The sequence below is a fragment of the Rhinolophus ferrumequinum genome, chromosome 22 (assembly GCF_004115265.2).
Source record: "Rhinolophus ferrumequinum isolate MPI-CBG mRhiFer1 chromosome 22, mRhiFer1_v1.p, whole genome shotgun sequence".
Taxonomy (NCBI): domain Eukaryota; kingdom Metazoa; phylum Chordata; class Mammalia; order Chiroptera; family Rhinolophidae; genus Rhinolophus; species Rhinolophus ferrumequinum.
The window spans coordinates 28,568,847-28,596,303 of NC_046305.1; the positions used below are offsets into that span (position 1 = coordinate 28,568,847).

General features: G+C 42.8%; 1 pseudogene; it reads left to right on the plus strand.

The window, feature by feature from the left end:
• The first annotated feature begins 3,789 nt into the window (after positions 1-3,789).
• On the plus strand, positions 3,790-26,964 carry LOC117015047 (Fc receptor-like protein 6; annotated as a pseudogene).
• Positions 26,965-27,457: the final 493 nt, after the last annotated feature.

Consider the following 27,457-nt stretch of genomic DNA (forward strand, 5'->3'; position numbering starts at 1 on the left):
ACTCTTGCCCTTTGGAGCTTAGATGGATTTAAATCCTTTTGCTTTACACACTTAAGCTTGCACATTTACCAAAATGAGCTCATAGCTTCAACTAAGCCTGCTTTACCCAAGGAGATTTACATTTTTTTCGTACAATTTACAATTATATTAGAACAGTTTCTAAACAGAGATATGTTGTGGTTTCATCTTCCTGGCAGTATTTGCATATTAAAAGAAGAATTTGGAAAAGGCAGTGACAACTAAAAAGAAATCAGTAAAATCATGCAAGGAGATGGGGGAATGTGTCCCAAGGAGATGTAATTGAGAATGGCTTTTCAAACTATACTGCCTAGGTAGCCTTCTACTCCTTTTGGTTTGTAACTAATATTACAACGTTCCCCCAACCCACACTAGGTTTGCAAGATATTCTACTGATGGCCATGCTAAGTGAGCCTCAAACTCAGAAAACTGAACATGACCAAATGAAAGTCAAAAGGAAATAATACTGACAGCGTTGATGAGACACATTTAATCACACATAGAGTTCATGTAGCACCTGAGGATAAATAAGAATAAACGAATCCCCAATCCCACAAAACCAAAGCAATCTGTATTTTCACAGTTAAATGAAGTATTTTCTTGGGTAGGGCTTGGGAAAAGATGGTTTGGAGTGGGAGAAGCCCCACTTCCTGCAAGGGGAGTGTGGGGACAGAGTCCTGGAGAGCAGTTTCCAGGCTCTCGGCCTCACGTGGAAGGGTGCTGGCTCGGGTAGTAGATGGCCATCAGCTGTGGCCAGTTGGCCAATTGGCCACTGATATAGCTGCCGTGGTTGTGCTGGTTGGTCAGTCACTTGGTTGGTTGGCAGGCAGAGAAGTGAACAGCAGGTTGCAAGTCATATGGATCCAGCCTCCAGTGAGACTACAGTGGTATGAGTTCCCTATCTATGGCTCCATGGGTGTTCCTTTTTGGCCTAGCCATACCCTGCATTCTTATGTGGGGAGCGGGAGCAGAGACCCTGCAGGCCACCTCGCATGACAAATGTCCAGGTGAGCAGGGTCCCCCTCATTTTTGCAGGAAATATTGCTTTCTTTGATAGTAACAAAATTCAGAGCCACTGCAGTTGGTCATAAAACAAGGCTCTCCTGGTGGGGAGGGTTCACTGGACTACACAGACCTGAGGTCCTCTCTGCTTTTGAAGTTTACCTTCTCTGAGGGCTCTCGTTGCTTACCACTACTGATGTCCACCATGCTGAGCTTTGGGGAAATCTGCTTCCCCTTTAACATGCAGCTGATAGGCTGAAATCTTTAGACAAGTCTTACTAAAGACTAGGGAATGCAAAAGGGAAACTTAAAAAAAGGATTACTAAGAGACTGTCTCATAAAATATAATTTAGTCACCTTAAGCTTCCTCCCTGGTTTGTCTGGATACCACCTGTCTCCCAGGTGACTATAATTGTCCGTTTACCTCCTTCAAGTTGGAGCCAGGCTCTTGGGAGATTAGGAGTCCTTTCTGCATGCTGAGATCTGCCTCTTCAGACCTGTTGCCCTGTATGAAGATCCACCTTTCCTCTAATAATTGACACTAAAGTCAATTTCCACCTTACAAAGTCCCCCTCCCTGTTCTTCTCCTCCCTGCTCAGAGGACAAGGTGGTTAACATTTAAGTCCCATCTGTCCTCCTTTCCTTGTTCCTCCTGAAGCAGGGAGGATGGTGAGTGGGGAGAGGTATGCCTTGGGCTGGCTCCATGGAGACCCTAAAACCAGGATGGTCAGATGCTGTGCAAAATTTCCAAGTGGAGCTGGGGAAGTGGTAGGGGCTGGCACTTCCCAAATCTGTGTAGGAAGAGGGAGTTAGGGAGTTTACTTACTCTCCTGTGTCTACCTTTCCCGTGTTTAACCACTCTGTCAGGACATCCTAATTATCAAATCTAATCCCTAGCACTTTTCTCAATTGCTGATCAATGTGATGGAAAGTTTAGTGCCTCTTTAATTTCATGTCCCTGTTTTTCCTGTGTGCATGTCTGTGTTCATGTCCCATTCTGACCACTCAGGCTGTTTGAAACTGTCTGAGGGGACAGTTGTCTGAATGAGTTCACTATAGCCCTTGGATCAGTCATAAGGCTAGCTTTACTGACTCAGGCTTTTGTGTTCATCTGTGCAGTGGTATATTCCAGATCTGAAGGCAAGGGAGGTCTCAGGGTATCTTTCCTCCTGTGAATGACCCTGGATTTCCCTATCCTCCCCGGTGCCCAGTGACAAACATCTGTGCTTGGACTCATTCTGCGTTTTCCTTCTTAGCCATTTTCTGTCATTCACTTCAGGCCTCTTCACCAAATGAAGTGCTAGCCCTGCCAGTAGTAGCTAAAGGATGCTGTGACTAGCTCTACTGGGAGCTCATCATACAGGGACACAATGAAACTTTCACATAGCTGGAGAGAGAGAACCAGCTTCTAGCAGGAAACCCTTCTTTTTGTCTCTGAGTTAAGACTGCATCCGCTAACCTCACATGCCTTCCAATAGTACCTGGGACTTTGACATGTAACTCCAAGGACATGGGCTCAGCCACTTTGTGTCTCTCTCATTTTACACCACCAACAAAATTCAAGCCTATTGTCAGTAGTCAGGCTTCTTGCCTCATCATCCTCTCCTGCCTGAGCTACAGTCTCCTGGATTCTGAATTCCAGAATCTATTCCGTACGTCCAACTGTTGTCATTATGCACTGAGAAACGCAGTTCTTATTTAGGACCTTCAGTTGCGAGGAATGGATCCATACTCAGGTGACTTAGAAGGATGTCTGGGGGGAATACAGAAGGTTCGAATATTTTATTTTATCTAGCTTTTTTTATTGAAAAATACGTGTGAATGTGGTAAAAACATTAGATTTTTAAAAAAGAACAAGGAAGCACATTGTGAAAACCATTTCTTCCCAGTTCTAGCCCATGAGTTAACCAGTCTCCCACTATGTTTTAAAACTTTTATACATATGCATATGCAAATAAATACATGCATGTGAATATGTACATGTATATCTTTTATACACAAATGGAGGTATGCTGTGTACACAGTTCCACGTGTTTCTTTAAATTTTCTTTCACTAACACTTTATCTTGGGCTAATTCCATATAGGTACTTATAGACCTACCTCTTTTTTCTCTTGGCTACATTATATTTCATTATGTGGCAGGACTGTAATTATTTAACTAGTCCCTTATTAATTAACATTTAGTTGTTTTTACTCTTTTGCTTTTATAAACAATATATGTAAATTCATATAGATTCTACCTTCTCAGCATCACTCATACTCTGCTGGGCATGAGAACTGGCATGGGGCAGTGATGGAGTGTGGGCCTGGGAGAGCCTCTAAAGAGGGAGGTAGGAGGGAACCAGCTTAGATTCCCCATCCCTGATTCTCACAGAATCTGGACAGGGAACTGTCACTAGACATGGGGCTATTGAGTTAGCCTGGACCAAGGCAGGATATGAAATGTAGAAAATGAGAGTCTTTTCAGGAAGAATAAGACAGCTAAGTGGTTGGAATGATCTTAGCTGGCACTAAACATGTCAGGGAGGAAGAAAACCCAATATATAGTATAGTAGGGTCAGGAAGAGAGGAAAAGAGAGAAGAAAGGGAAAAGACAGGGAAGAGGAAAGAGAGAAGAAGGGGAGAAGGCAAGCAGAGGCCCTGTCCTAGCCTGGCATGAAGAACTGAGGGACAGCAACAGATGTGAAGTGCCATCCAGGAACCTCCATCCCCAGTGGGAGGCTTTGGGCTGGGACAGAGGGAGAAAATTGACTGATGGGACCTACTTCATGGTGACTCTGTTCCCATGTCTCACAGTCTGGCTGTTGCTCCAAGCCTGGCCAGACCCCGTGTTTGAAGGAGATATCCTGACTCTGCGGTGCCACGGAAAGAAGAATGTAACCCTGTCCTATGTGAAGTTCTGTAAAGATGGGAAAGTCCTGCATTTCTCTAAGGACAACCAGCCTCTGTTCATGGGGACAGCAACCATGAGGAGCAGTGGCCAGTACAGCTACACTGGGAGGTGATGTACTTCCCACAAATGGACAGACAAGCCTCAGGAACGGCCATGGTTCAAGTCCAAGGTGAGTCACCAGCTGGGGCATTGAGGGGAGTAAGGTGCTACTCTGGGATCTGGTCTCTAGAGGTCAGCAGCTCTCTGGACAGCACCCCTCCTTCTGGCTGCCCCTGATGGTGGGCCAATTCACAGGACCCTGACATGTCCATGATGCTGCCTACATGCCCTGTCCCCATGGGGTATATATGGAGCCAGGGTACATCTGGAGAAGAGGGAAGAGCCCTGAATCAGCCCTGCTGCTCACCATGCCCTTCCCATGGAGATCCTGGGCCAGACCCCTCCCCTCTGGGGACTAGATGACTTCTATGGCCCTCTGGCTCTGGCTTTCTGGGATTCCATAGACTGGGGTTGTGTGCGAATCGTCTCAGAGCCAGTGGGTAGGATGAGAGACCACTTCCTGGGGGACACTAACAGTGTCTCCCTCAGCCTCCTGGGGCCTCACTATCCAGGACTTCCCTCCTGAACCCTGGGCCTGCCTCTCCCCAGAGCTGTTCCTGCCTCCTGTGCTGAGTGCTGTCCCCTATCCCAAGCCCCATGAGGGGAGCCCGCTGACCCTGAGATGCCAGACGAAGCTGCACCCCCAGAGGTCGACCTCACAGCTCCTCTTCTCCTTCCACGAGGAGGGCCACATCTTCCAGGACAGAGACCTCCACCCAGAGCTGTGCATCCCAGCAGCCAGAGAGAGAGAGAGACTCTGGGCTTTACTGGTGTGAGGTGATCCCTGAGGATGGCAGGGTCCAGAAACAGAGCCACCAAGCTGGAGATCAGAGTGTGGGGTGAGTGGGGGAGGAAGGGAGACACTCCCCAGTGGTCTGGGCATTGGGCAGTGGGGCCCTCTAGGAGTATGAGTAGGAGCCCTTAAGGGAGGAGCCAGGAGCCCGGGTGCCCCAGTTGACGTTTCAGCCTGGGTGCTATCCAAGGTCCTGTGTCCTATCGTCTGCTCACCCTGAGCCCCAGGCACTCCAGCCTCACTGTGGGGGACATGGTGGAGCTCCTCTGTGAGTCCCAGAGGGGCTCCCCTTTATCTTGTACTCATTCTACCTCGATGGGGAGATCCTGGGGAATCGCTCAGTTCCCCATGGTGGAGCCACCTCCCTCATCCTGATGACATCAGAAAGGATGCTGAGCACTACTCCTGTGAGGCTGAAAACAGCATCTCCAGAGAGAGAATCCAGCCTGAGATACTCTCCCTGGATGGTACATCTTGTCTCCCAACCGTCTCTGAGCCCCACATATTGCCGGGGTCAGACTTCAGTTCTCCATGTATGAATACCTCCCACCATGCAGCATAGAGTGTGGAAGCTTGGAGGAGGGAGATATATAAAAGGAGAGGAATCTCAAGTCACATGCAAATAAGCAGTTAGATGGGCCTCTTATAATCATGGATGTTGTAGACCCTCTAGAGACCACTTTCCTGGGATCTCACTAAATCTGAGCTATCTGGCTTTTGGCCTAAGACATAGGCAACTTCCCTCCTGCAGACAGGCCATACAGTGTACGTTATGGACTGAATGTTGTGTCCCCCCACCCCAAATTTATATATTGAAGCCCTACCCCTTAATGTGATGGTATTTGGAGGTGGGGTTTTGGGGAGGTAATTAGGGTTAGATGAGGTCATGAGGCTAGTGTCCCCAGGATAGGATTAGTGCCCTTGTAAGATGAGACCCCAGAGAGCTCCATGGGTCACCCTTCCACCCTCATTCCCTCCCTCTCTCTCCTCTCCAGGCTTGAAAATGAAAAGGTCACATGAGCATGCACGGAGTTGACAGACACCTGCAAGCCAAAAGAAGAGGGCTCAGAATGAAACCTACCTTGCTGGCACTTGATCATGGACTTCTAGCCTTCAGAACTATAAGAAAATATATTTCTGTTGTTTAAGTGAACCAGTCTGTGGTATTTATGGCAGCCGAGTTAATTAAGACAGTGTGTATTAGAGAGAGAAATTGCAGGGAGGGGGAGAGCCTGACAGAGGTTCACACAGGGACATCAACAGAGAGAGCCCGGAGCTGGAGTGCTGTGTGCAGATGGGCTGGGGAGACCTGTAGGAAGCCCCACAACATCAGCTTGGCCTCCATTTCTCCCCTGGATCTGCAGGCACCCTCTGCTCAGCTGACTGTATTTCCTTCTCCCCTGGTTGCTGGCATGGGCCATCACATCATCATCCATCTCTCTGCAGAGGGGACTCTGCAGCCTCACAGACGGGAGGTGTTTTGGGAACCATAGCTTCCTCTTCCCAGGGTTCCTTGAGGTGCATAGGAGAAATGGCAGCTGTTCTGCCCCAGGTGCTACCTAAAGATTGTGAGAATGGCTCTGAGGCCCTGGATGCCAACTATAACCTTGACTCAGCATCCATCCCAAACCGTTCTGCTACAACTCCCACCTCCTACTGCACATGTGCCCATCTTAACCTGCTTAGCCTGGGAATCCTTCATCTAACAACAGGAGAAGGTGGAATGAGCCTGAATCTGCCTCAACCTCGTCAGTATCTTAATGCATTCCCTGGTCTCAGAGGGCACAAGAGATTTCTCTCCTCTCCTCACTCAGCTCCCCTCCTGCAACTCAGAGACTATGAGCAGCACAGCCAGCTCACAGAGGGGCTCAATGGCTGGGGTCTCTCAGCCTTGACCTCTCTCCCAGCAGCATTATCGTCAACGAGGGGCAGTATGTTAGAAGTCTGGTCAGTCTGGACTGATTCAATTTGATTGGTTATATCATTCCTTTTTTCCTTCTCCTCACCTTGTTTGAAAGATGAATTCAACATATTGTATAGCGAAGAATTAACTTTACCCAAAGAGATGTATGACCTTTGTCATTGGCTACTGGGAGATGATTTTTAGGCCTTTGGAATGTCATGACTGAGAGGAGTGTCCTTGTTTGCTTGGGAACCTTGGCCACCAGACAGTCTAATCATGTGATTTATGATGAGGACTTTGGGCCATGCAGTATCTTTTCTACCTCCAGAGGGACTGGAGATGAAAGGTATCAGCTCAACCTTTGGAAGGGCTGGAGACTAAAGGTCAACCATGTAGGCCATATGTCATCAAACCCCAAGAAAAACGGAGCCAAGGCTTGGGTAAGCTTTATTGTGTGTATTGTCACACATTGATGCCAGGAGCATAACACTGACCTCGGATTCCACAGGAAGAGGATGTATTTGTACTTTTCCTGGGCCAATGCACTTCTTCTTATGGTTAATTTTAATCTGTATCCTTTCCATGTAATAAACCATAGCTATGAGTATGAAAGCTTTCAGTGTGTTCTACAAATCCTTCTAGCAAATTATTGAAACTAAGGGTGGTTTGGGGAACCCCTGGAACTTGCAATTGGTGTCAGAAGTGAGGGTGGTCTTGTGGGGGAATGTGTTCTCTCTAATTGTAAGCTTGGCTAAACTCTCCCAGTGTCTTACAAAATATACACAATGTGGCAAGGTGAGACACCAGTTAGAAAGATGTGGTTAAAAGAAAGCAGGATAGGACGTCATAGGAATGGCGGCAGCAGGGCGCACTTTCTGAGTTCTCCTCCGGATCTTGTTGCAAACGGGACCTATAACCCATCAAAGAAATTTTCGCTCATCACACAGAATAGCGGGGAGATTTGTGGATTACTTGAAGCTAAGAAATACTTGAAGGTGCGCTAATTGGGCGAGCAGGGGAAGGAAAAAGAGGAGCGGCGTGAAAACGCCCGGCCGGCAGCGGCGGGAGAGCCCAGCCCCCAACGGAGCCTCAGCTGGCGGGGGCGAAAACCGAAAACCGCTGTGCCGGGCACGCACGGGATCCCAGGGCAGAGCGGAGAGCGCGGGGACCAGGAGGTGGGCTCTTTCCCTGCGTCCCACGGCTGATTTCTCCCACCGGGAAACCGGCCAGGGCACCCTACTGTGAACAAGGAGCACAGACTCCATACCTGGGCCCCTCCCCCGCCCCGCTCTTCCAATCCTACCGCGCCCTTCCAGAAACTGGGACTGGAAACCGCGGTGGAGCCCCGCTGTGCCAGGCACGCACGGGAGCCCAGGGCGGAGCGGAGAGCGCAGAGACCGGGAGGCGGGCTCTTTACCTGCGTCCCACGGCTGATTTCTCCCGCCGGGAGGGCCCTAGCTCAGACAAAGAACATAGCCTCCATACCTGGGCCCCTCCCCTGCCCCGCTCTTCCAATCCTACTCCGCCCTTCCAGAGACTTAAACCGGCCCCTGAACCGAAGAGTGGTCTCTAACGCTCAGACTTTGGGAAGCCTGACGGGCAGCCCTGACCCAGGCAGACTGGGAAGTGTGCGTGATTTTGGCTGCGCTAGGAGAGAAGAGACGCCTCCACCCCCAGCCACCACCTTTTCTGGCCTGCGGGAAGAGGGCGACGCGCGGCTGGGCTGGGAGAGTGAAGACCCCTCCATCCCCAGCCCCCACCCTTCCTGGCTTGCCTAGGGTGGGGTGGGTGCAGCTGCAGAGACACACCCGGAGATCAGCAGTGAGGCAGGCGCAGCTCTGGGCTTTCAGCAGATCAGAAATCTCCCGCCCGCACTCACACACACTGAAGAGGTGCCTTAAGACTCAAGAGTACTGGTCACGTATCTGGTGGTGCCACTCTCAGTGTGCATATGTGCAGGCAAGGGCAGAAACTGCACTGACATTGTAAAAACTATCATCCAGACCCCTCAGGCCCACGCATTTAAGTCTGCAGTCCCAAAGTCTCTCTGGGCACCAGGTGACCGGCTCTGCCTGCGCAATAAGCAGGGGGCTCTTTGGTACAGCAGAGAATAACCTGGACATTGCTTGGTGGGCTTAGGTCGAGACTGTCGCTGCTTTTTGTATATTGCTTTGTTTTGTTATGTTTTGCTTTGTCTTTATATCTTTGATATCTTTGCCTCTGTCGAGTGGGTGTTATCAGGTGGTTTTGCATGTGAACGTATTTGATATTTTTCTTTGTTGTTGTTGCTGTTGTGCTTGGTGATTTGCTTTGTTCTGAAACTGCCCTGCCGGGGCTCAGCTTGTGAGGCACGGTCAGCAGATCAGAAATCTCGCGCCCGCACCCATACATACACACTGAAGAAGTGCCCTAGGACTCTGGAGTTCTGGACAAAGGGCTGGTGGTGCTACTCTCGGTGTGCATACGTGCGGACAAGGGCAGAAGCTGCACTGACTTTGTGGAGACTATCATCCAGACCCCTCAAGCCCATGCATTTAAGTCTGCAGTCCCAAAGTCTCTCTGGGCACCAGGTGACCGGCTCTGCCTGCGCAATAAGCAGGGGGCTCTTTGGTACAGCAGAGGACAACCTGGTCATTGCTTGGTGGGCCCAGGCCAAGACGGTCGCTGCTTTTTGTTTTGCTTTGTTTTGCTTTGCTTGATTTTGTTTTGCCTTGTCTTGTATCTTTGATATCTTTGCCTGTGTCGAGTGGGGGTTATCGGCTGTTTTGTTTTGTTTTGTTTTGTTTTGTTTTTGCATGTGAATGTACTTGATTTTTTTTCTTTGCTGTTGTTGTTGCTGCTGTGCTTGGTGATTTGCCTTGTTCTGGGACTTCCCTGCCAGGGCCTAGCTTGGGTGGCACGGGACTCGGCATATCCGGGGGCCAACTCCAGACCAAATCGGAGTGCAGCCGGGGTTGACCTGCAGGTCACACACCTAGAGGGGGTTCTCTGCAGGCTCTGGAGCCCATAGAGGCCAAATCACATTGGGGTGGTCAACCCTCACGCAGCAGAGTGCCCTGCGGGGGGCAGAGCCAAGTCTCACGGCGGGTCAGCCCAGGAGTTGACCCCACCTGCTCACTAGTGGGAAGCAATTAAAGATCTTCTTGAACGGGACAGTGTACACAACACAAGACTCACCTTTGGAGCACACGCAGAGGAGGACGACGTGGTGCGAGTCAAATATAAAGGACACATACTACATAAGATAACCTAGCAAGAACTAAGAACTCTAGGGGATCTACCTAATATATCAAAATAAACACAGTCAGCCAGAATGGGGAAACAAAGATACACGTCCCAAATAAAAGAACAGAAGAAGCCTCCACAACTGGAACCAAATGAAGCAGACGTAACCAAACTCTCAGAGACAGAGTTCAGAACACTGGTGATAAGAATGTTTAAGGAGCTTAGAGAAGACATAAAGAAGGATGTAGAAATCATAACGAAAAACCAGTTGGAACTAAAGAACACAATTACCGAAATTAAGAACTCACTTGAAGGAATTACCAGCAGGCTAGATGAAGCAGAGGATCGAATCAGCGACTTAGAAGACAAGGTAGCAGAGATCACCCAAACGGAACAACAGAAAGAAAAAAGAATAAAAAAAATGAGGATGGCCTAAGAGACCTCTGGGATAACATCAAGCGCAACAACATGCGCATCATAGGAATACCAGAAGGTGAAGAGAGGAAGCAAGGGATTGAGAACATATTTGAAGTAATAATGTCTGAAAACTTCCCCAACCTGATGAAGGAAACCAACATACAAGTCCAGGAAGTGCAGAGAGTTCCAACCAGGATTAACCCAAACAGGTCCACACCAAGACACATTATAGTTAAAATAGCAAAGCTTAAAGACAAAGAGAGAATCCTAAAAGCAGCAAGAGAAAGACGGAGGGTTACATACAAGGGAACTCCCATAAGACTATCAAATGATTTTTCTACAGAAACATTGAAGGCCAGGAGGGAGTGGCAGGAGAAACTCAAAGTGATGGAAAACAAAGGCCTACAACCTAGATTGCTTTATCCAGCAAGGCTATCATTTAAAGTTGATGGAGAGATAGCTTTCCAGAAAAAAATAAGCTAAAGGAATTTATCACCACCAAGCCAGCATTGCAAGAAATACTAAAAGGACTTCTGTAAATAGAAGAAAGATCAAAACAAGCTAACTACAAATTTAAAAATGGCAATATCTATGTACCTATCAATAATCACTTTAAATGTAAATGGATTAAATGCTCCAATCAAGAGACATAGGGTGGCTGACTGGATAAGACAGCAAGACCCTTGTATATGCTGTATACAAGAGACTCACCTCAGAACAAGACACACACAGGCTGAAAGTGAAGGGTTGGAGTAAGATATTTCATGCAAATGGAAATGAGAAAAAAGCTGGAGTTGCAATACTTATATCTGACAAAATAGACTTTAAAATGAAGAACATACTAAAAGATAAAGATGGGCACTATATAATAATAAAGGGATCGATCCGACAAGAGGACATAACCCTAGTAAACATCTATGCACCCAACATAGGAGCACCTAAATATATAAAACAGGTACTGACTGACATAAAGGCAGAGATCAACAGTAACACTATTATAGTCGTGGACTTCAACACACCTCTGAAAACAAGGGACAGGTCTTCCAGACAGAAAATCAATATGGAAACAACAGCCTTAAATGATACATTGGACCACTTGGATTTAATCGATATTTTCAGAACATTTCACCCCAATGCTGCAAAATACACCTTTTTCTCAAGCGCACATGGAACATTTTCCAAGATAGATCATATGTTAGGCCACAAAACAAGTCTTGATAAATTTAAGAAAATTGAAATCATACCAATTGTCTTCTCTGATCACAATGCTATGAAATTAGAAATGAACTACAGGAAAAAAACTGGAAGACACACCAATTCATGGAGGCTGAATAACTTACTACTAAATAATAAATGGGTCAAACAGGAGATCAAGGAAGAAATCAAAAGATATCTCGAGATAAACGAAAATGAAAACACGACGACCCAAAATCTATGGGATGCCGCGAAAGCAGTCCTAAGAGGGAAATTCACAGCTTTGCAGGCCTACCTAAAGAAACAAGAAACATCACTAATCAACAGTTTATCTTCACACTTAAGGGATCTGGAAAAAGAACAGCAAAATAAGCCCAAAGGGAGCACAAGGAAGGAGATAATAAAGATCAGAGCAGAAATAAATGAAATAGAAACCAGAAAAACAATACAAAAGATCAATGAATCCAAGAGTTGGTTCTTAGAGAAGATAAACAAAATTGACAAACCTTTAGCCAGACTCATTAAAAAAAAGAGAGAGAGGACCCAAATTAACAAAATCAGAAATGAAAGAGGAGAAGTGACAACGGACACCGCAGAAATACAAAAAGTTTTAAGAAGTTACTATGAGCAACTATATGCCAACAAATTTGACAATTTGGAAGAAATGCACAATTTTCTAGAAGCGTACAACCTTCCAAGGCTAACTCAAGAAGAAACAGAAAACCTGAATAGACTGATTACCACCACGGAAATTGAATCAGTAATCAACAGTCTCCCAACAAACAAAAGCCCTGGATTAGATGGCTTTACAGGTGAATTTTACAAAGCGTTCAAAAAAGAATTATCACCAATTCTCCTCAAGCTCTTCCAAAAAATCCAGAAGGAGGGAAGACGCCCAAACACTTTTTTCAAAGCCACTATCACCCTGATCCCAAAATCAGACAAAGACACCACAAAAAAAGAAAACTACAGGCCGATATCTTTAATGAACATAGATGCAAAAATCCTCAACAAAATATTAGCGAACAGAATTCAGCAATACATTAAAAAGATCATTCACCATGATCAAGTGGGATTCATCCCTGGTATGCAGGGGTGGTTCAACATCCGCAAATCTATTAATGTGATACACCACATTAACAAAATGAAAAATAAAAATCACATGATCATATCAATAGATGCAGAAAAAGCATTTGATAAAATCCAGCAGCCATTTATGATAAAAACCCTTAAGAAAGTGGGAATAGAGGGATCTTATCTCAACATAATAAAGGCCATATATGACAAACCCACAGCTAACATCATACTCAATGGGGAAAAGCTAAAACCATTCCCCCTAAGATCAGGAACAAGGCAAGGTTGCCCACTATCTCCGCTTCTATTCAACATAGTTCTGGAAGTTCTTGCCACAGCAATCAGACAAGAAAAAGAAATAAAAGGCATCCAGATTGGTAAGGAGGAAGTAAAGTTATCATTGTATGCAGATGATATGATACTATATAGAGAGAACCCTAAAGACTCCACCAAGAAGCTATTAGAGCTGATAGATGAATTTAGTAAAGTAGCAGGATACAAAATTAATATTCAGAAATCAGTTGCATTTGTATATACCAATAATAAAACATCAGAAGGAGAAATTAAAAAAACAATCCCATTTACAATCGCTCCAAAGACTATAAAATACCTGGGAATAAATTTAACCAAAGAAGTAAAAGATCTATACTCAGAAAATTATAAGACACTGAAGAAAGGAATGAAGGAAGATATAAATAGATTGAAACACATATCATGTTCATGGATAGGAAGGATTAATATAGTTAAAATGTCCATACTGCCTAAGGCAATATACATATTCAATGCAATTCCTATCAAACTGCCAACGTCGTTTTTCACAGAAATAGAACATAAAATCCTAAAATTTATATGGGACCATAAAAGACCCCGAATAGCAAAGGCAATCTTGAGAAATAAGAACAAAGTGGGAGGTATAACAATACCTGACTTCAAATTATACTACAAGGCTACAGTAATCAAACAGCATGGTACTGGCATAAAAACAGACACATAGATCAATGGAACAGAATAGAGAGTCCAGAAATAAATCCACGCCTATATGGCCATTTAATCTATGACAATGGAAGCAAGAATGTACGATGGAGTAATGACAGTCTATTCAATAAATGGTGCTGGGAAACCTGGACAGACACATGCAAAAAAATGAAGTTGGACCACCTCCTTACACCATATACAAAAATAAATTCAAAATGGCTTAAAGACTTAAATGTAAGATCTGAAACCATAAAATACCTAGAAGAAAATATAGGAAGAAACTTCTCAGACATTACCCGGAGTAAAATTTTTACTGATATATACCCTCGCTCGAGGAAACTAAGAGAAAAAATAAACATATGGGATTATATCAAACTAAAAAGTTTTTTCACAGCAAAGGAAACCATTAATAAAACAAGAAGGGATCCTACTGAATGGGAAAAGATATTTGCCAATGATATATCTGATAAGGGATTAATATCACAAATCTATGGAAAACTCAACTCAGCTCCAAAAAAACAAACGATCCAATTAAAAAATGGGCAGAGGACTTGAAGAGACATTTTTCTAAAAAGGACATACAGATAGCAAACAGACATATGAAGAAATGCTCAACCTCACTAACCATCAGAGAAATGCAAATAAAAACCACAATGAGATACCACCTCACCCCAGTCAAAATGGCTATCATCAATATATCAATAAACAACAAGTGCTGGCGCGGATGTGGAGAAAAGGGAACGCTTGTGCACTGTTGGTGGGATTGCAGATTGGTGCAGCCGCTATGGAAAACAGTATGGAGGTATCTCAAAAATCATAATCTACCTTATGATCCAGTAATTCCACTCCTAGGTATCTATCCGGAGAAATCCAAAACTTCAATTCAAAAATCTTTATGCACTCCTATGTTTATTGCAGCACTATACACAATAGCTAAGACATGGAAACAACCAAAATGCCCATCGGTAGATGATTGGATTAAGAAACTGTGGTACATTTATACAATGGAGTATTATGCAGCCATAAAGAAGAAAGAAATCTTACAATTTGCAACAACATGGATGGATCTAGAGAACATTATGTTAAGTGAAATAAGTCAGACAGAGAAAGATAAGTACCATATGATCTCACTTATTTGCGGATTCTAAAGAAAAGAATAAGTGAATGAACTAATCAGAAACAGTTTGGGAGACAATGAGGAAAAACTGAGGGTTGCTAGATGGGCGGGAGGGGTCGGGGGTGGGGGGGAGGGTGAGGGGATTGGAGGGCAATCGGTGACCATAGGATGGCCACGGGCTTGAAAATTAATCTGGGGAACGTAATTTGGTGGTTACCAGAAGGTAAAGGGGTTGGGCGGTGGGGGATGAGGGTGAGGGGGATCAAATGTATGGTGATGGAAGGGGAGCTGACTCTGGGTGGTGAACACACAGTGTGATTTATGGATGATGTGATACAGAATTGCACACCCGAAATCTATGTAATTTTACTAACAATTGTCACCCCAATAAATTAAAAATAAATTAAAAAAAAAAAAGAACAAGTAGGAGGAATTAAAAAAAATCTTAGGAATCTTGAAATGTTTTATCTATACTTAAGAACAGTGAAAGATCATAGCCAAAGCTAAATAAAAGCAATATCAAATAAAAAAAAGAAAAAGAAAAAAAAGAAAGCAGGATAGGGACGTCATCAAAATGGCGGCGTGAGGTGAGCTTCTGTAAATCTCCCCTGGAATTTACAACTAATCAAACAACTGTAACTCCACAAAGGACTCCCTGCACAGCAGAGAGGCAAGACAAAGAGGCCCACTACCGAATTCAGCTAAAGGTGGGCAAATCGTGCAAGCGGGGGAGGAGGGAAGGGAGAAGTGCAGAGCCGGAGCCGCGCAGGCACAGGACACAGACCTAGCTCAGTACTTTGAGCTCGGTGCATCCCGGAGCTACCGCAGCTGCGGGAGAGGGAAGCACTCAGACTGCTAGGGCTCCTTTTATGGCCCACAGGTCTGAGGGGACAGCATATAACACGGCTGAACCCAACGCTCATGGCAGAGACCTCAGAGAAAAGACTGAGGGAAGAAGGCTGAAAACGGTGATTTAAGCCCTCACTGCCAAGCAGAGAACGGAAGCCTTAGGCACTGAGACTAGCTGCCCCCTCCCTACCCTCCCAGAGCTCGCCCCGCCCCCACATGTCCGGTGCTAGAAGCGGAACAGTAGCAGTGTCAGATCAAAAGAACAGAATATTTGCTGTTCTGAGAACTGTGGACCGCAGACAAAGATTCGCAGCCCAACTAGTTCCGGCAAAGGGGAGGGAGTTGTGGAAACAGGACCGGATGTGGTGGTGGTCAACGCCATTGCTCTGGGCCACCTCTTGCAACTCACCCCGCACCTGGCCCCACATATCTGGGCGGATCCCTGCAGGAGTAAACAGAACTGCTGAAACATACGGGCTCTGAATCTGGTGCAGGAAGAGCTTTGGAACTTGAAAAGCTCTCTGCATACCCACATGGACACTGCGCCCTGTGACCCACTTGAACTATTAACGGAAGAGAAGCCCTTGTCCCAGGGAATCCCTCCATTGTGTGAGAAGCGAGAATAGTGCAGAGAAAACATAGCACTACCGTGTGAGAGAGAAAAAAAGGCTGCAGTCGCAGAGAAAATAAAACATTCTACCAACAATTACTGGAAAACAAAAGAAAAACCTCTTCCTATCAACCTGTTGCAGAAGCCACTCCTGTAGATGTCTAGGAAGAGAAATAATAAATCAGTAATTGCCATGAATAACGCAGGCAACAAGACAGCTCAGAAAGAAAGTGAAAAGTCTCCAGAAAAGGAACTTAAAGATATGGAAATATGTGACTTAAATGGCAGAGAATTCAAGATTGCAGTTCTGAAAAAACTCAACGAGATGCAAGAAAACCCAGAAAGGCAGTTTAATGAACTCAGAAACACAATCAAAGAACAACACGAACATTTTACCAAAGAGATTTAAATTTTAAAAAAGAACCAAATAGAATTTCTGGAGATTAAGAACTCAATAAAAGAAATTAAGAATGAAATAGCCAGCTTAGGTAGTAGAGTTGACCAGATGGAGGAAAGAATCAGTGACATCGAAGATAGAAACCTGGAAATGACACGGATAGAAGAAGAAAGACACTTGAGACTAAAAGAAATGAAAGAACTCTACAAGAACTTTCTGACTCCATCAGAAAAAGCAATATAAGAATAATGGGCATACAAGAAGGAGAAGAAAGAGAGAAGGGAACAGAGAATATATTCAAACAAATTGTGGATGAGAACTTCCCAAACTTGTGGACAGAACTGGATCCTCGAATCTAAGAAGCAAATAGAACACCTAATTACCTCAATCCCAGCAGGCCTTCTCCAAGGTATACTGTATTGACACTGTCTAAAATCAACAACAAAGAAAGACTCCTCAAGGCAGCCAGGGAAAAGAAGACGGTAACCTACAAAGGAAAGCCCATTAGATTATCATCAGATTTCTCAGCAGAAACTCTACAAGTCAGGAGGGAGTGGAACCAAATATTCAAACTATTGAAAGAGAGAAATTATGAGCCAAGAATAATATACCCAGCAAAGATATCCTCTAGATATGAAGGAGGAATAAAGACCTTTGCAGACATACAGAACCTGAGGGAATTTTCTAATACACGACCTGCACTAGAAGAAATACTAAAAGAGGCTATTCGATCACCATCAACAGGGACAATTTGTGGCAACCAAAGCATAAAAAGGGGGAGAGTAAAGGCCTGAAGCGGAATATGGGAATGGAGAAAGTAAGCGTGCTGAAGAAAATGGAATACTCGAAATGTCAAACTTTCTTTTACATAAACAAGGGTAACCATTCAAAAAAAAATCCAGAACTGAAATATATACTGTAATAAAAGAAGAAACAGAGGGAAACATCATAGAATACCACCACACAGAAAAAATAGACAACAACAAAAAGGCAAAGAAACAATGGACACACAGCCTTACCAGAAAACTAAAGATAGAATAACAGGAAATCCTCACATATCAATAATCACCCTAAATGTAGATGGACTGAACTCACCAATAACAAGGCACAGAGTAGCAGATTGGATCAAAAAACTAAACCCAACCATATGCTGTCTCCAAGAGACACATCTCAGCTACAAGGACAACCATAGACTCAAAGGGAAAGAGTGGAAATTGACACTCCAAGCAAATGGTATCCAGAGAAAATCAGGTGTAGCCATACTGACATCAGATGAAACAGACTTCAGGGTGAAAAAGGTAACAGGAGACAAAGATGGACATTTCATAATGGTAAAGGGGACGATACAACAAGAAGACATAACAGTCATCAATATTTATGCCCCCAATCAGGGAGCACCAAAATATACAAAGCAACTACTAACAGAACTAAAGGGAGAAATTGACCAAAACACAATTATACTAGGGGACTTAAACACATCTTTGACAGCTATGGATAGATCATCCAAACAGAAAATAAATAATGAAATAGCAGCCCTAAATGTCACATTAGATGAAATGGACATAATTGACATATATAGAGCACTTCATCCTAAAAAATCAGACTATACTTTTTTTCTAGTGTACATGGAGCATTCTCAAGCATAGAACATATATTGGGACATAAAATGAGCCTCAGCAAATTTAAGAAGATTGAAATCATACCAAGCATATTCTCTGATCACAAGGCTTTGAAATTGGATATCAACTGCAAATAGCAAGCAGGAAAAAACACAAATACATGTAGATTAAACAACATACTTTTAAAGAACGACCAGGTCAAAGAAGAAATTAGAGGAGAGATCAACAGATACATGGAAACAAATGACAATGAAAATACATTCTACCAAAATATTTGGGATGCAGCGAAAGCAGTTTTAAGAGGGAAATTTATATCATTACAGGCCTATCTCAAGAAACAAGAAAAATCCCAAATAAATAACCTCACGTTACACCTTAAAGAACTAGAAAAAGAAGAACAAGTGAAACCCAAGGTCAGCAGAAGAAAGGAAATAACAAAAATCAGAGCAGAACTACATGAAATAGAGAACAAAAAGACAATAGAAAAAAATTAATGGGACAAAGAGCTGATTCTTTGAAAAGATTAACAAAATTGACAAACCCTTGGCTAGACTCACTACGATAAAAAGAGAGGACACTAATTAACAAAATCAGAAATGAAAAAGGGGAAGTTATCACGGACACCACAGAAATACAAAGGATCATCCAAGAATACTATGAAGGACTATATGCCACCAAATTCAATAACCTAGAAGAAATGAACAAGTTCTTAGAAACATACAGCCTTCCTAGGCTGAACCATGAAGAACTGGAAAATCTAAACAGACCGATCACCAGTAATGAAATTGAATCAGTCATCCAAAACCTTCCCAAAAGCAAAAGTCCGGGACCAGATGGCTTCACTAGTGAATTCTACCAAACCTTCAAAGAGGATCTAATACCAAACCTGCTCAAACTCTTCCAAAAAATTGAAGAGGAGACAGTACTCCCTAACTCATTTTATGAGGCCAACATTACCCTGATACCAAATCCTGGTAAGGACAATGCAAAAAAAGAAAACTACAGACCAATATCTCTGATGAATACAGATGCAAGAATCCTACACAAAATTCTAGCAAATCGAATACAACAATGCATTAAAAAGATTATCCATCACGACCAAGTGGGGTTCATCCCCGGGGCACAAGAATGGTTCAACATCCACAAATCCATCAATGTGATACATCACATAAACAAAAAATAAAGGCCAAAAATCATATGTGATTATATCAATTGATGCAAAAAAAGCATTTGACAAGATAAAACATCCATTTATGATTAAAACACTTAATAAAACAGGTATAGAAGGAAAATATCTCAACATAATAAAGGCCATATATGACAAACCCTCAGCTAATCTCATAATTAATGGTGAAAAACTGAAGCCCTTTGCTCTACATTCAGGAACACGACAGGACTGTCCCCTATCACCTCTGCTTTTCAGCATAGTGTTGGAAGTCCTTGCCAGAGCAATCAGGCAAGAGAAAGAAATAAAAGGCATCCAAATTGGGAATGAAGAAGTTAAATTGTCACTCTTTGCAGATGACATGATGCTATATATAGAAAACCCTAAAGACTCCACCAAAAACCTATTAGAAACGATCAACGAATACAGTAAAGTTGCCGGCTACAAAATCAACGTACAAAAGTCCATTGCATTTCTATTGCTAACAATGAAATCTCAGAAAAAGAAATACAAAAAACAATTCCTTTTGCAATTGCAACAAAAAGAATAAAATACCTAGGAATAAACTTAACCAAGGATGTGAAAGACCTATATGCTGAAAACTACAAGACATTTTTAAAAGAAATTGAAGAAGACACAAAGAAATGGAAAGACATTCCGTGCTCATGGATTGGAAGAATCAACATAGTTAAAATGGCCATATTAACCAAAGCAATATACAGATTTAATGCAATCCCCATCAAAAGCCCAATGGCATTTTTTAAAGAAATAAAACAAAAAATCATCATTTGTTTGGAACCGCAAAAGACCCCGAAGAGCCAAAGCAATCTTAAGAAAAAAGAACAATACTGGAGGTATCACACTCCCTGACTTTAGCTTGTACTACAGGGCAACAATAATCAAAACAGCATGGTATTGGCAGAAAAACAGACACATAGACCAGTGAAATAGAATTGAGAACCCAGAAATAAAACCACATAAATATGGACAGATAATTTTTGACAAAGAAGCGAAAAACATGCAATGGAGAAAAGACAGCTTCTTCAATAAATGGTACTGGGAGAATTGGATAGCCACGTGCAAAAGAATGAAACTGGACCGCTGTCTGTCACCATATACCAAAATTAATTCAAAATGGATCAAAGACTTAAGCATAAGACCTGACACAATAAATTGCATAGAAGAAAACATAGGTATTAAACTTATGGACCTTAGGTTCAAAGAGCATTTTATGAATTTGACTCCAAAGGCAAGGGAAGTAAAAGCTAAAATAAATGAATGGGACTATTTGAAACTTAAAAGCTTCTGCACAGCAAAAGAAACCACCAACAAAATAAAGAGGCAACCAACTGAATGGGAGAAGATTTTTGCAAACAGTGCTTCCGATAAGGGGCTAATATCCAAAATATACAAGGAACTCATGCAACTCAACAACAACAAAAAAAACAAACAACCCAATTGAAAAATGGGCAGAGGACCTGAAGAGACATTTCTCCAAAGAGGACATACAAATGGCAAGTAGACATATGAAAAAATGCTCAACGTCACTAACCATCAGACAAATGCAAATAAAAACCACAGTGAGATATCACCTCACCCCAGTCAGAATGGCTATCATCAACAAGACAAATAGTAACAAGTGTTGGAGAGGCTGTGGAGAAAAAGGAACCCTCATACACTGTTGGTGGGAATGCAGATTGGTACAGCCGCTATGGAAGGCAGTGTGGAGGTTCCTCAAAAAATTAAGAATGGAATTATCATATGACCCAGCAATCCCTCTCCTGGGTAGCTACCCAAAAAATCTGAAAACATTTATACATAAAGACACATGTGCTCCAATGTTCATTGTAGCTTTATTTACGGTGGCCAAGACATGGAAACAACCAAAATGTCCTTCGATAGATGAATGGATAAAGAAGTTGTGGTATATATACACAATGGAGTACTATTCGGTGGGAAAAAAAAAAGATGATATAGGAACATTTGTGACAACATGGATGGATCTTGAGAGTATAATGCTAAGCGAAATAAGTCAGACAGAAAAAGCAGAGAACCAATTGATTTCACTGATATGTGCTATATAAACCAAAAACAACAGAAGAACAAGACAAACAAATGAGAAACAAAAACTCATAGACACAGACAATAGTTTAGTGGTTACCATGAGGGTAAGGGGGATCAAATGTATGGTGACGGAAGGAGAACTGACTCTGAGTAGTGAACACACAATGGGATTTATAGATGATGTACTACAGAATTGTACACCTGAAATCTATGTAAGTTTACTAACAATTGTCACCCCAATAAATTAAAAAAAAAAGAAAGAAAGAAAGAAAGAAAGAAAGAAAGAAAGAAAGAAAGAAAGAAAGAAAGAAAGAAAGAAAGAAAGAAAGAAAGAAAGAAAGAAAGAAAGCAGGATAGGAATGAAACCTAAGGGCAACTGAGTTCGGGGCTCGTGCTGCCTGCACTGCTCAGCCAATAGACCAACACAGGAGTTGGGCTATTTAGAATAAGTGTTTATTGTTAGAGCACCAGTGGTCTGAGAAGGCTGCTGGTTAATATCTTCAAAAATTGCCTTAACATTCTCAGACTGGCTTAGGGTATTCAAGGAAAAATCTGGGCGTGCCTCCAGAGGCTACATAATGGTTCCGGGGGTCTGTATGGAGCCTTCCCTCTGGCATCATCAACCCAGGAACAATGATGGGAATAGTGTGGAAAGAATGTTAGATCACAGAGATTGCGCTCAATAAACATAAGGGTATTAATCATAAGTTTCAGGGTGATTTTCTAAAGCAGGGAACTGGGACAGGACATTCCAGCTCAAGACACAGGAGAGCAATTACTAAGCTATAGGTCAAGGAAAGGTGAAGCTGGGTACACGGCAATGCCTCTACTATGGCGGTCCTAACTGGGCTCTGCTTCAATTCCCCGCTGTCTTTTATTCATTTTATTTTTATAAAATTTGATTGGTTTCAAGGGTAGGGGACGATGACTGTTCTTGGCTGCTTCCTGCTGAGAGTGGGTGTTGTCCCATGTCTACGGGCACTAGAGTTTCTTGCTAATCTATTATAGCAGGGAGGGGGCTGTTTATGGCATATCCTGCCATTAGACAGGCTATTGCCCCTAGCTCTTATGTGAGATCCCAGGTGGGGCACAAGTAAAGATGAAAACCAGACTCAAAATAAGACCCAAGAGAAAGGCAATTATGAACAGCTCCAGCAGTCATCAGTACTTATCAGTTTTGGGAAATTGGCTTGCCTATCTGTTTGAAGAGGAGTCTAAGGTCTTCAGTTGGCTCATAGAAACAGAAGCAACAGTCTTCCTTCTGGGAGAGTCCTGTGGAGACTTAACGAAACAGGTTTGATTCGAGGGAAGTGGACCCAGCCACTGACTTTCTGAAGCCCAACAATAGTTGGGGTGCTCAGAAGAACTGCAAAGGGTCCCTTCCATTTAGGAGCTAACTGGTCTGTTAGGGACCCCTCCCTCTCTAGTCTTTTAATAGTACCTGGTCCCCTGGCTTTCCGGGGCTATAATTTGTAAAGGGGTTAGCCTGGGGGAGGTGCCTGCCCCCCATATTTTCTAAGTGACTGCTGAACCTCTCCCAAGTTAACAGCATAGGAAATAAAAGAATTGAGGTCAGACTCCAAAGCAATGGGCAGCAATTAGAGCCAGGGCTTAGAGGTCTCCTGACAAAACTTTTCCAGAGCCCTTTTTAAGTCTGATTTACTCATTTTACATTTCCTCTAAAGTATAGGTCAATGGTTAAGGAATAGGCTTGAGGATGAGCCCAAATTTTGGAGCTTTATTTATCCCCACAACCAAGTATGTTTCACAGGAAACAGGTCCAGAGTGAGTGGTCAAGACAGAATAAATGGCTTCCATATTAATCAGGAAATCAATAGGCTTACCTGCCAGCAGTTCCACCCCTGTGATGAGAACAGCCTCTTTCTTCTGGGGAGCTGCTGGGAACTTCAGGCCTGTTAGTCAATCACAGCCATTTGTGGGGAAGGACTTGGTCCCCACTCCCTTCAAATCAGGGGACAATCCCTCCTCCGGTGCCCTTTTAGTTTGCACAGGAGGCACGGCTGCTTTGGAGGATTAGGACACTCCTTATTCCAATGGTCTGGGCTTCTACATCCAAAGCAGGCTCCTTTATTTGGTGTTCCTCTTCTGGGGTGGCCCTCAGGGTGGCCCTGAGGTGGCTTCAGCCCTAGTTTGTCCATAACTGCGGCCGAAAGTCTGGCCTGTCTAGTTTCCTGTCTCACTGTTCCTTTCTTTCCTTGTTTTCCCTGTCTTGGTTGTTAAGGACATTTAAATAAATTCCCTGCCCTTCTCTATTAAGATGTAATAGTAAGTCAGAATTACTGTAACACTATGCCAGGTCAGGAAAAATAGGTCAAGCTTCCTTACAGTTACCTATATCTGACACCAAAGGAGGGCACATGAACTCTAGCAGTCCCAAAATACAGAAGTTTACATAATTATTAGCAAAACTATTGTGGAGATTTAGTTTTCTTAAGTAATTAAAGACCTAATTAAGACAATATAAAATATAGACATTATTCTGATAACACATGTACTCTTTGCTTTTTAGGCAGAAAACTTTTTAATAATATTAGTAGACTAATCGTCTAAGAAACTTTGTCTTATTTAGCAGAAAGAGAAAACTTTAATTTTGCAACAGCTTACTTTTGATATTCAAATTTACTTAATCACATTTAGCTTAACCATATGTAAAATTCTCTCAAGATTTTTCTTTACAAACCATCTACAAGTTCCCCAGTCCCTCTTAGTTTGTCTCCTCTCATTCATTCAGAAACAACTATCCATAGGACAAACTACTTTCATCCAATTCCTTCAAAAATGTATTTCTAGGGGCGGACGGGTGGTTCAGTTGGTTAGAGCGCAAGCTCTGGGCAACAGAGGTGCCGGTTCAATTCCCACATGGGCCAGCAAGCTGCGCCCTCCGCAACTAGAATGAAGTCAATGAGTTGCCGCGGGGCTCCTGGGTGGCCAGATGGCTCAGTTGGTTGGAGCACGTGCTCTCAACCACAAGGTTGCGGTTCGATTCCCGCAAGGGATGGTGGGCTATGCCCACTGCAACTAACAACGGCAACTGGACCTGGAGATGAGCTGTGCCCTCCACAACTAAGATTGATAGGACAACTTGACTTGGATGGAGCTGATGCGTCCTGGGGAAAACACACTACTGTTCCCCAATAAAAAGTCCTGGAAATAGATGCTGTTCCCCAATAAAATAATTTTCCCCTTCCCCAATAAAATCTTTTAAAAAAATGTATTTCTATACCTTATACCTTCCTTGAAAACATATTATTTCCTTTCATATTAATTAGAATCCATAACCTTCAGAATCTTAACTTTTATTAACAATTAAAAGCAAGCAATCAGCATTTCCATTGGCAAATCCAGGAACGTATTTTGAAATCTTCAAAAGCATAGGCTTTTGTAATAAAATACAAGATATATTGATTAACAGATCTTAATTTATCTTTAAATATTCCTATGACAAGAAGCCAGAAATAGATGAACTCATAACTATTCAATAATTAATATTTCAGCATTTCATTATTTTGAAATACCTAGTTATTCAATAATTTTTATCATTTAACATAACTTAGCAAAACTAAAATCTTTAGTTACCAGCAGATTCTGGGAAACTACGTTCAAGCATCTACACCATATAATTATTATTGAAAAGTTTCATCTAAAACCTTATTTTAGTTACTTCTTATTAGTTCTTAACTCTATGAGATTTTAAAGTTACTCAAGCTATTACTCAATAGCTTTTTCCCTTGACAAATTTTGTAACAGAAATAACATGAATTTATTTTTTTGCAAACTCAGGTAAAATAAAAGATAACATATTTAATGTTAATAACCTTAAAAGAGATGTTTATTTAACCAAAAGTTAAGCCAGCTTTAGTATCAAATATTTTCTTAGATCACATGATGCTGAAAAGTACTTGGGTTAGTTTTCATTATTTTAATTTATATAAGCACTTAATCATTTTCTTTAAGTTAATCTAATGTCATAAACTGGTAATACAATCTGGAGGCAAAAACACTTATATATAAAACACAGATAAGCACAGATATCAACTATCATATACATATAAACAGAACTATTAACAATTGTAGAGAGGTCCCTACAATTTTAAAGAGGCTGGAAAAAAGTGTAGGGGGTCTGGCTTGAGAATCAGCTGCTTGATTTTAAAAGTCCCTCTTTTTTTTTTTTTAAATTATCTCAGTCTCAGACAGTAGTGGCTGTTTACACTTCAGGTTATCTGCAAGATCTTGAAAGTTATCAGAAGTTAGAAAAACCTTAAAAGACTTACTCTGGCCAAGTTTCTGAACATATAGTTGGTGTCCAATTATAAGTGGATTAGGAGATGAGTGAATTCCCCTTTTCTCTAAACCATCCGCTTAGTTCCCTTCTTTTTAGTCTATTATAAAGGCTTATACATAAGAAATTTCATTCTATTTCCCAGACCTCTAATAGAACAATTCCAGTTGCAAAATAGTATAATAATTCAATAAACTATTGAGCGACCAGCGCTCTCCAGAATCTAATATACACGTTGGCCAAGAAGTACTGTAATAGAACATTAATTTCTTTTTGGTCAATGCTATAGTTGACTCATAGCTGACTTTATTGGCTCATAGCTATAGTTTTGCCAATGACCTAATAGTCTGCCCAATGGGCTTCCAGCTGCATTGAAACCTTAGATCCCATTATTGAGTTGGAACAGATGCAGCTGCTTTTAGTACAGACTTAAACACACAGACACAGATCCAAGTATTCCCTGGATCAGGCAGACGAAACCAGAAAAACCAGATTCAGATCCAAATACCAGATACAGAAACCAGACCTAGCTAAGTGACAGATCTGGATGCGATGTTGTCTTGCTCCATATACATGAGCCATTGACCATCAGACAATTGACCAGTGGGCTAAAACCAGAAACCAGATTTGGCCTTAAGACCACCAGATGCCCAAAGGCCAAAATCACATGTGGTGGTTTTACAGAGTGGCAGATGAGCCCCACATTCCTAGGGAACAATGTTGCCAACCACAAGTATACTTCCAGAACCACAGCAAGCTTGCAAATAGAGCCCCTTACTGGTGGGGGTATTATGCCTTGCTGGACAATGAAGCCTCACCTATTGGTGCCAATGGGGCAGTATGACCCCCAGATGGCCCTCAAGGAGGAACCCCAGACAGTGAGTGCAAAACCCTCTGGGGCCACCCCACTTTCCGAACCAGTAATTAGAGGCTGGAAAACAGAGCAAATGCTTATTCTATCCCAACTGAGCAGAAGGGCATCGGTGATAGGTGAGCCGTAGTGCAAGGCCCACTTTGGTGAGCAAAATCACTAGGCAGCTACATCCAGAGTCGGTCTTATGCCAAGGAATCTGACAAGTCCCAGGCAGCCCCTGAGATCCTCTGCAAGCTGGCTTACCAGAGGAACCCTGAGGCCATCCCACTGCAGAGTCACCAGAAACTGACACTGGAGGGCAACCGAGTCCAGGGCTCGTGCTACCTGCATCGCTCAGCCAATAGACCAACACAGGAGTTGGGCTATTTAGACTAAGGATTTATTGTCAGAGAACCAGTGGTCTGAGAAGGCAGCAGGTTAACACCTTCAAAAACTGCCTTAACATTCTCAGACTGGCTTAGGGTATTTAAGGAAAAGTCTGGGCGTGCCTCCAGAGGCTAGGTGATGGTTCCAGGGGTCTGCATGGAGCTTTCCCTCTGGCAACATGGTTCTCTGGTGGTGTCAGCAACCCAAGAACAATGATAAGAGTAGCATGGAAAGAATGCTAGACGATAGAGATTGTGATCAATAAGCATTAGGGTATTAATCATAAATTTCAGGTTAATTTTCTAAAGCAGGAAACTGGGACGGGGACATTTGGAGCTCAAGCTACAGGGGGACAATCTATTATTAAGCTATAGGTCAAGGAAAGGTGAAGCCTCTACTATGGGGCTCCTAAGCAGGCCCTGCTTCAGGAATACAAGCTGGAGCTATTCTGTTCCCGTCTATGATGTGTGTTTGTTCGCTTGCAGGGATTTGCCATTGCAGT